A 9,687-nucleotide genomic window follows, 5' to 3' on the forward strand; every position below is an offset into this window, starting at 1 on the left:
AAGTTCGGGAGATTTCAGCCCCAAGACTACAGAGAGTCACGGGCTTATAGACCAGGAAGGCCCTATAGAAGGGGATCCTGGGTCTCAAGGGGCAATTTTCGTGCCCAAAGAAATAGGGATAAATTCTCCTCCAAAAAGGAGGCACAGTGACGTCGGGTCACAAACAGTAGGGGCCAGACTGCTGAAATTTGCAAGCATCTGGTCCGGGACCACTGGAGACAAGTGGGTCCAAGAGGTAGTATCCTCCGGGTACAAAGTGGAGTTCAACAAGGTTCCCGGAGAGTTTTTTGTTCATTCTCCGATTCCCAAAAACAGGGAGGAGAGAAAAGCCTTATTAGCAAGTTTACAAGAGATGCTGGAACAAGAAGTAATCAGCATTGTTCCCGAAGATCAGAAATTTCGGGGATGTTTTTCCCCGTTTCTTTTTAGTAAAAAAAGCGACAGGGGGATTTCGGACCATACTGGATCTGAGACGACTCAATCAGTTCATAGAGGTCAAATCCTTCAAAATGGACAGTATCAAATCGGTGATACTAGATTTAAGTCAAAAGGACTTCATGACGTCGATAGATCTCAAAGACGCCTGTTTGCACGTTCCAATCTGCATAAGCCATCGAAAGTATCTGAGGTTCAGACTAAAGGGCACAAGTTACCAGTTCAACGCCCTACCATTTGGGCTGGCTACATCTCCGAGAACATTCTCCAAAGTGCTGGTCGTGCTGATAGCGGCACTAAGACAGAGCGGGATAAGATTATTTCCTTACCTCAACGACATTCTAATAGTCGCAGACTCCGAGGAGAAGGCGCAAGAGCACACAGACAGGGTGGTGCAGTGCCTGCTGGAACACGGTTGGTTGATAAATTACAAAAAGAGCCAGTTGATTCCCGCTCAAGAACTCACATACCTGGGGGTAGTAGTCAATACAAAGGAGCTAAAAATCTCCTTAACAGAAGTCAGAAGAAGAAAACTAGTGCAGCAAGTAAAAAGCCTGCAAAGAAGACGCGTTGTATCCTCACGAGGTGGAACAAAAACTCAAAAGACTTGTCCCAAAGGATAGTCCTGTCCACAAAGGCCAGACAGGACTTAGACTGGTGGGCAGCAGAAGACAGATTGGTGGCAGGAAGATACTTTGGCACGAAGCCGCAGGTTACACTAACCACGGACGCCAGCGAAACAGGCTGGGGAGCAACCTTCAATCATCAGGTGGCTCAAGGAAAGTGGCAGCAAGACTGGAGGGAAGCTCACTCCAACCTGAGGGAAATGGAGGCAGTGGTCAGAGCCTGCAGGCGGTTTCAAAGTCAACTGCAAGGGACAGAACTAATCGTGAGGACCGACAACCAGGCGGTAGTGGCCTATGTGAATCGGCAAGGAGGTACGCGAAGCAGAGCATTGATGGAGGTGGCCGCCAAACTGTTCGAATGGGCGGAAGGTCGGGTTCTGAGCATAACTGCAGTATATCTGGCAGGAAAAGAAAATGTGGTGGCCGACCAATTAAGCAGAGTAGAATGCCTGCCAGGAGAATGGGGTCTCAACCAAATGGTATTCGAAAATCTGGTGGAAAGATGGGGACGTCCACAGGTAGACCTTATGGCGACGGCAGGAAACAAAAAAGTACCCAGGTTTTTTGCCAGGTTCTGGGAGCCGCTGGCGGAACAAGTAGACGCACTGTCAGTGCCTTGGAACATAGAGAGAGCTTATGTTTTCCCCCCAATACCAATGATTCAGAGGCTACTGAGGAAACTGCAGAGGGAGAAGATCGAAGTAATAACGATCCTGCCATATTGGCCTCGCAGAGCATGGTTCAATACGGTACAGAAGTTGGCAGTAGACGATCCGTGGAGACTACCTTCGACCAAGGATCTACTAGTACAAGGAGAAGTATTCAAGGAGCAGCCGGAATCGTGGAAACTGACGGCTTGGTTGCTGAAATCGGAAGTCTGAAAGCAAAGGGGTTCAGTGAAGGAGTAGTGGATACTTTGCTTAAGGCAAGGAAGCCGGTAACCATGAAGATATATTATAGAATTTGGAAAAAGTATGCTTTTTGGGCGAAGGAAAATAGTAAGAATCCTCGTAGTGTGGTCACCGTACTTTCCTTCCTACAAGAAGGTCTGCGAATGAATCTCTCCCCAAGTACTCTGAAAGTGCAAGTCTCGGCTATATCATGCATCTTGGATTGGGACATAGCCAAGAACAGATATGTACAAAGGTTCATGCAGGCAGTGAAAAGAATTAAACCAAGGGTAAGAAGTCCGATACCATCGTGGGACTTGAACCTGGTGCTAGGGGTTCTAACAGAATCACCGTTTGAGCCACTACAAGAGGTGGCCTTGAAATTCTTGTCATGGAAAGTATTGTTTCTAGTAGCCATGACCTCAGCTCGTAGAGTATCGGAACTCCAAGCACTGTGGATAAAGGAGCCGTACTTCAAAATATATACAGATAGAGTAGTCTTGAGGACAAATCCAGTGTTTGTACCTAAGGTGGCATCAGAATTCCATATCAATCAGGAGATCATATTGCCTACGTTCTGTACAAATCCTACAAATAGTAAAGAAAGCAGGTTACATTGCCTGGACTTGGTCAGGGCCCTGTCCATTTACAAGCAAAGGACGGCTGAGTTTCGTAGAGTCGACAATTTATTTATATTATCAGAAGGAGAAAGAAAGGGGCAAAGAGCCTCTAAACAGACTTTATCAAGGTGGATTAAAAGTTGTGTTCGACAAGCATATGTCATAAGGCAGCAGGAGCCACCTGAAGGGTTTAAAGCGCACTCAACGCGATCAATAGCGTCATCGTGGGCAGAGAAAGGATCTGCGTCACTAACAGAGATTTGCAAGGCTGCAGGGTGGTCCTCAGCCCACACATTTACAAAACATTACAGAGTGGACGTCTGGTCCTCTGCAGATGCCAAGTTTGGGAGGAAGATCCTGAGCGCGGCAGTAAACTAAGACGTGAAGAAACGTTCTTCTTTGAGTTATGAATTATATGGCCGGTGGCCTGTTCTTGTGTTATACGTGAGTATGACCCACCCTATGAAATACAGTACTGCTTGGGCATGACCCATTCATGATGGCTGCCATGGCGGAGGCAGAGGAAATACCGGGTTATTACCTGGTAACGGGTTTTCCTCTACTCCGCCATGGCAGCGGTATTTCCCACCCTTTAAAAAAAAAAAAAAAAAAAGGGGGTGTTATGTGGAATAATGATGTTCGTTTGTTTTAAAGCTGAAGAAATATAAAGACACTGGTGTATGGAGGAGGAGTCTTCTTATAGGATCCAGAGGTCTTTTTTTCCTTTCCAAAAGCACTACCCAGCAGGGAGAAACCCATTCATGATGGCTGCCATGGCGGAGTAGAGGAAAACCTGTTACCAGGTAATAACCCGGTATTTACCCTGCACAGAAACAAAATAACTCACCCAAATCTAATTCTCTCTGCACATGTTACATCTGCCCCCCTGCAGTGCACATGGTTTTGTCCATCTAAGAAGGATTTTGTCAGAAAGAGTGAACTAGAATAAGGCCCCTCAACCGCTGTCACTTATAGCAAATAAGCTGCGGCGGCTTGTGTGTATTGCTGTTTTTCTGCCGAATACTGAACAATCCAGGCTCACGGCATCACACGGAAATAAAACAGCATTCATCTCACTCCCGCCGCTAATTATTATATATGTTATCCATACCCATATCTGCTAATTAAATTATTTCTGGACCAGAGATGCTGACATACTGTGTCAACACTGCCATATACCTATAGGGTTAAGACAGCAGTTCTAAAAACACACACTTATCAGCTAACTACCATACTGACATACACTGGGGCCCCACGGTGTGAGGATTCTATATCCTTTTTCTATGTCATTGTTTTGTTTCATGTGTATATGTGTTTTATATTTCGCAGTTTTAAAAAAAAATTATTGAATAAAAGTTACATTTTAGAAACTCTCTAGGTGCACCACACAGAGACATTCTTTTCTTTCCTATGTGCCAGTAACCCTGGCCCTTATTCTGATCGGTGCGGATATTCCCGCATTCTTACGGTGCGGTCCGCACGCCACGGTGTTTTGCCGCGTGCGGCCATCGTCCGTAGAAACGCCCACGTGTCCTCCGCATTCGGACGGACTCACTCTTTAAGAACAGGGCGTGTTTACGGACGACATACAAAGCATGCGTGTGCGGGAGAAACACTCCGATTCGGCACGGTATTACAGAGTATTACAGAGTATGCTCGGGAATACCGCATTCGAACGGGAGCCAAGCGGTGCTACCGCACGTAAGCGGAGTATTTACGCCAAACAACCCACTATGAAGTATCTTCTGCTATACATCACATGACCCACTTATTCAATTACCTATCCTCATAAAAAACTTCTTATTTTGAATTGGAATCAATTAGATGCCAATATATCCTTACAAGCATGCCTAACACATGCATTGCACACATTAACCCTTACAGCAATTGAAGTGCAATGGTTTCAATTAAAGCACTGACAAGCGTCCTATTAGTGAGTAATGAGTAAAGGAGTAGATTCTATTGGGTTCAGGTGTTAATGGTTGTAGTCATTAGGCGTACGTTCGCCTAGCGCATGAACGAGTGGTGTCCGCAAAGCAATAGTACACTTGTGGACACCGCACATTTCTGCCCTTTTTGATCGCGTGCATTCGGAGTGGTTTCCGAATGTACGCCCCGCAACATAAGTGTACTCCCCCGTGTCCGCCCATGTTTCCGCCCCGTTTTGCCCACTTTGAAACTACGCCCATGTGTCATTCCGCATGACGCCCATAATACGCCCCTATTTCCCGAATGATAGCGGTGAACAGTTCTGGACGGGATCTGGCCGAACTGGTACCGAGTCAAGGCGTGGCACATGCGCGGTGCGTTCGCCACGCATGCGCAGACGCCGTAAACACGCGATCCGAAAGTATGCGGTAAAGTCCGCGTCAATCAGAATAAGGGCCCCTGTGTCCTGTGGTAGCACAACGCTTATCAGATATATGTCAAGCTGAATCAGATCTATTTAGGAGAGGTCCACCATAAAATTTACCTCAGATATTTTCTGTGCGACTAGTCACCCCCCAAAAAAATTCTCCATCTATGTCAGGGAGTCTCCTGCAGAATGCAGGAGGGGAGGTAACTATGATGTAACAGTGTAATGTGGGCTAGGTGACATGAGGGAGATTACCAGACTAATGAGGGAGAGAGGGAGATTGATGCTATGTCAGAGAGTCTATTGCAGAATGCAGGAGGGGGAAGTAACTATGGTGTAACAGTGTAACGTGGGCTAGGTGACATGAGGGAGATTGCTAGACTAATGAGGGAGAGAGGGAGGTTGCTGCTATGTCAGGGAGTTACCTGCATGATGCAGGAGGGGAGGTAACTATGATGTAACAGTGTAATGTGGGCTAAGTGACATGAGGGAGATTGCTAGACTAATGAGGGAGAGAGGGAGATTGCTGCTATGTCAGGGAGTCTCCTGTAGAATGCAGGAGTGGAGGGAACTATGATGTAACAGTGTAATGTGGGCTAGGTGACATGAGGGAGATTGCTAGACTAATGAGGGAGAGAGGAAGATTGCTGTTATTTCAGAGAGTCTCCTGCAGAATGCAGGAGGGAAGGTAGCTATGATGTAACAGTGTAATGTGGGCTAGGTGACATGAGGGAGATTGCTAGACTAATGAGGGAGAGAGGGAGATTGCTGTTATTTCAGGGAGTCTCCTGCAGAATGCAGGAGGGGAGGTAACTATGATGTAACAGTGTAATGTGGGCTAGGTGACATGAGGGAGATTGGTAGACTAATGAGGGAGAGATGTAGATTGCTGCTATGTCAGGGAGTCTCCTGCAGAATGCAGGAGGGGAGGTAACTATGATGTAACAGTGTAATGTGGGCTAGGTGACATGAGGGAGATTGCTAGACTAATGACGGAGAGAGGGAGATTGCTGCTATGTCAGGAGGTCTCCTGCAGAATGCAGGAGGGGAGGTAACTATGATGTAACAGTGTAATGTGGACTAGGTGACATGGGGGAGATTGCTAGGCTAATGAGGGAGATAGTGAGATTGCTGCTATGTCAGGTAGTCTCCTGCAGAATGCAGGAGGGGAGGTTAATATGATGTAGCATTGTAATGTGGGCTAGGTTACATGGGGAAGATTGCTGCTATGTCAGGGAGTCTCCTGCAGAATGCAGGAGGGGAGGTAACTATGATAACAGTGTAATGTGGGCTAGGTGACATGAGGGAGATTGCTAGACTAATAAGGGATAGACGGAGATTGCTGCTATATCAGGGAGTCTCCTGCAGTGTGCAGGAGGGGAGGTAACTATGATGTAACAGTAATGTGGGCTAGGTGACATGAGGGAGATTGCTATACTAATGAGGGAGAGAGGGAGATTGCTGCTATATCAGGTAGTCGGTAACTATGATGTAACAGTGTAATGTGGGCTAGGTGACAGGAGGGACATTGATATACTAATGAGGGAGAGAGGGAGATTGCTGCTATGTCAGGGAGTCTCCTGCAGAATGCAGGAGGGAAGGTAGCTATGATGTAACAGTGTAATGTGGGCTAGGTGACATGAGGGAGATTGCTATACTAATGAGGGAGAGAGGGAAATTGCTGCTATGTCAGGGAGTCTCCTGCAGAATGCAGGAGGGGAGGTAACTATGATTTAACAGTGTAATGTGAGCTAGGTGACATGAGGGAGATTGCTAGACTAATGAGATAGAGAGGGAGATTGCTGCTATGTCAGGGAGTCTCCTGCAGAATGCAGGAGGGAAGGTAGCTATGATGTAACAGTGTAATGTGGGCTAGGTGACATGAGGGAGATTGCTAGACTAATGAGGGAGAGAGGGAGATTGCTGCTATGTCAGGGAGTCTCCTGCAGAATGCAGTAGGGAAGGTAGCTATGATGTAACAGTGTAATGTGGGCTAGGTGATATAAGGGAGATTGCTATACTAATGAGGGAGAGAGGGAGATTGCTGCTATGTCAGGGAGTCTCCTGCAGAATGCAGGAGGGGAGGTAACTATGGTGTAACAGTGTAATGTGGACTAGGTGACATGGGGGAGATTGCTAGGCTAATGAGGGAGATAGTGAGATTGCTGCTATGTCAGGTAGTCTCCTGCAGAATGCAGGAGGGGAGGTTAATATGATGTAGCATTGTAATGTGGGCTAGGTTACATGGGGAAGATTGCTGCTATGTCAGGGAGTCTCCTGCAGAATGCAGGAGGGGAGGTAACTATGATAACCGTGTAATGTGGGCTAGGTGACATGAGGGAGATTGCTAGACTAATAAGGGATAGACGGAGATTGCTGCTATATCAGGGAGTCTCCTGCAGTGTGCAGGAGGGGAGGTAACTATGATGTAACAGTAATGTGGGCTAGGTGACATGAGGGAGATTGCTATACTAATGAGGGAGAGAGGGAGATTGCTGCTATATCAGGTAGTCGGTAACTATGATGTAACAGTGTAATGTGGGCTAGGTGACAGGAGGGACATTGATATACTAATGAGGGAGAGAGGGAGATTGCTGCTATGTCAGGGAGTCTCCTGCAGAATGCAGGAGGGAAGGTAGCTATGATGTAACAGTGTAATGTGGGCTAGGTGACATGAGGGAGATTGCTATACTAATGAGGGAGAGAGGGAAATTGCTGCTATGTCAGGGAGTCTCCTGCAGAATGCAGGAGGGGAGGTAACTATGATTTAACAGTGTAATGTGAGCTAGGTGACATGAGGGAGATTGCTAGACTAATGAGATAGAGAGGGAGATTGCTGCTATGTCAGGGAGTCTCCTGCAGAATGCAGGAGGGAAGGTAGCTATGATGTAACAGTGTAATGTGGGCTAGGTGACATGAGGGAGATTGCTAGACTAATGAGGGAGAGAGGGAGATTGCTGCTATGTCAGGGAGTCTCCTGCAGAATGCAGTAGGGAAGGTAGCTATGATGTAACAGTGTAATGTGGGCTAGGTGATATAAGGGAGATTGCTATACTAATGAGGGAGAGAGGGAGATTGCTGCTATGTCAGGGAGTCTCCTGCAGAATGCAGGAGGGGAGGTAACTATGGTGTAATGGTGTAATGTGGGCTAGGTGACATGAGGGAGATTTCTAGAGTAATGAGGGAGAGAGGGAGATTGCTGCTATGTCAGGGAGTCTCCTGCAGAATGCAGGAGGGGAGGTAACTATGATGCAACAGTGTAATGTGGGCTAGGTGACATGAGGGATATTGCTAGACTAATGAGGGAGAGAGGGAGATTGCTGCTATGTCAGGAAGTCTCCTGCAGAATGCAGGAGGGGAGGTAACTATGATGTAAGTGTAATGTGGGCTAGGTAACATGAGGGAGATTGCTAGACTAATGACGGAGAGAGGGAGATTGCTGCTATGTCAGGAAGACTCCTGCAGAATGCAGGAGGGGGGGTAACTATGATGTAACAGTGTAATGTGGGCTAGGTTACATGGGGAAGATTGCTGCTATGTCAGGGAGTCTCCTGCAGAATGCAGGAGGGGAGGTAACTATGATGTAACAGTGTAATGTGGGCTAGGTGATATGAGGGACATTGCTAGACTAATGAGGGAGAGAGGGAGATTGCTGCTATGTCAGGGAGTCTCCTGCAGAATGCAGGAGGGAAGGTAGCTATGATGTAACAGTGTAATGTGGGCTAGGTGACATGAGGGAGATTGCTATACTAATGAGGGAGAGAGGGAGATTGCTGCTATGTCAGGGAGTCTCCTGCAGAATGCAGGAGGGGAGGTAACTATGATGTAACAGTGTAATGTGAGCTAAGTGACATGAGGGAGATTGCTAGACTAATGAGAGAGAGAGAGGGAGATTGCTGCTATGTCAGGGAGTCTCCTGCAGGATTCAGGAGGGGAGGTAACTCTGATGTAACAGTGTAATGTGGGCTAGGTGACATGAGGGAGATTGCTAGACTAATGAGGGAGAGACAGAGATTGCTGCTATGTCAGGGAGTCTCCTGCAGTGTGCAGGAGGGGAGGTAACTATGGTGTAACTGTGTAATGTGGGCTTGGTGACATGAGGGAGATTGCTAGACTAATGAGGGAGAGAGGGAGATTGCTGCTATGTCATGAAGTCTCCTTCAGAATGCAGGAGGGAAGGTAGCTATGATGTAACAGTGTAATGTGGGCTAGGTGACATGAGGGAGATTGCTATACTAATGAGGGAGAGAGGGAGATTGCTGCTATGTCAGGGAGTCCCCTGCATTCTGCAGGAAGGGAGGTAACTATGGTGTAATGGTGTAATGTGGGCTAGGTGACATGAGGGAGATTGCTAGAGTAATGAGGGGGAGAGGGAGATTGCTGCTATGTCAGGGAGTCTCCTGCAGAATGCAGGAGGGGAGGTAAATATGATGTAACAGTGTAATGTGGGCTAGGTGACATGAGGGAGATTGCTAGACTAATGAGGGAGAGAGAAAGATTGCTGCTATGTCAGGGAGTCTCCTGCATTCTGCAGGAAGGGAGGTAACTATGGTGTAATGGTGTAATGTGGGCTAGGTGACATGAGGGAGATTGCTAGAGTAATGAGGGGGAGAGGGAGATTGCTGCTATGTCAGGGAGTCTCCTGCAGAATGCAGGAGGGGAGGTAAATATGATGTAACAGTGTAATGTGGGCTAGGTGACATGAGGGAGATTGCTAGACTAATGAGGGAGAGAGAAAGATTGCTGCTATGTCAGGGAGT

This window comes from Crinia signifera, chromosome 5 (assembly GCF_055691185.1).
Source record: "Crinia signifera chromosome 5, ASM5569118v1, whole genome shotgun sequence".
In the NCBI taxonomy this organism is placed as follows: domain Eukaryota; kingdom Metazoa; phylum Chordata; class Amphibia; order Anura; family Myobatrachidae; genus Crinia; species Crinia signifera.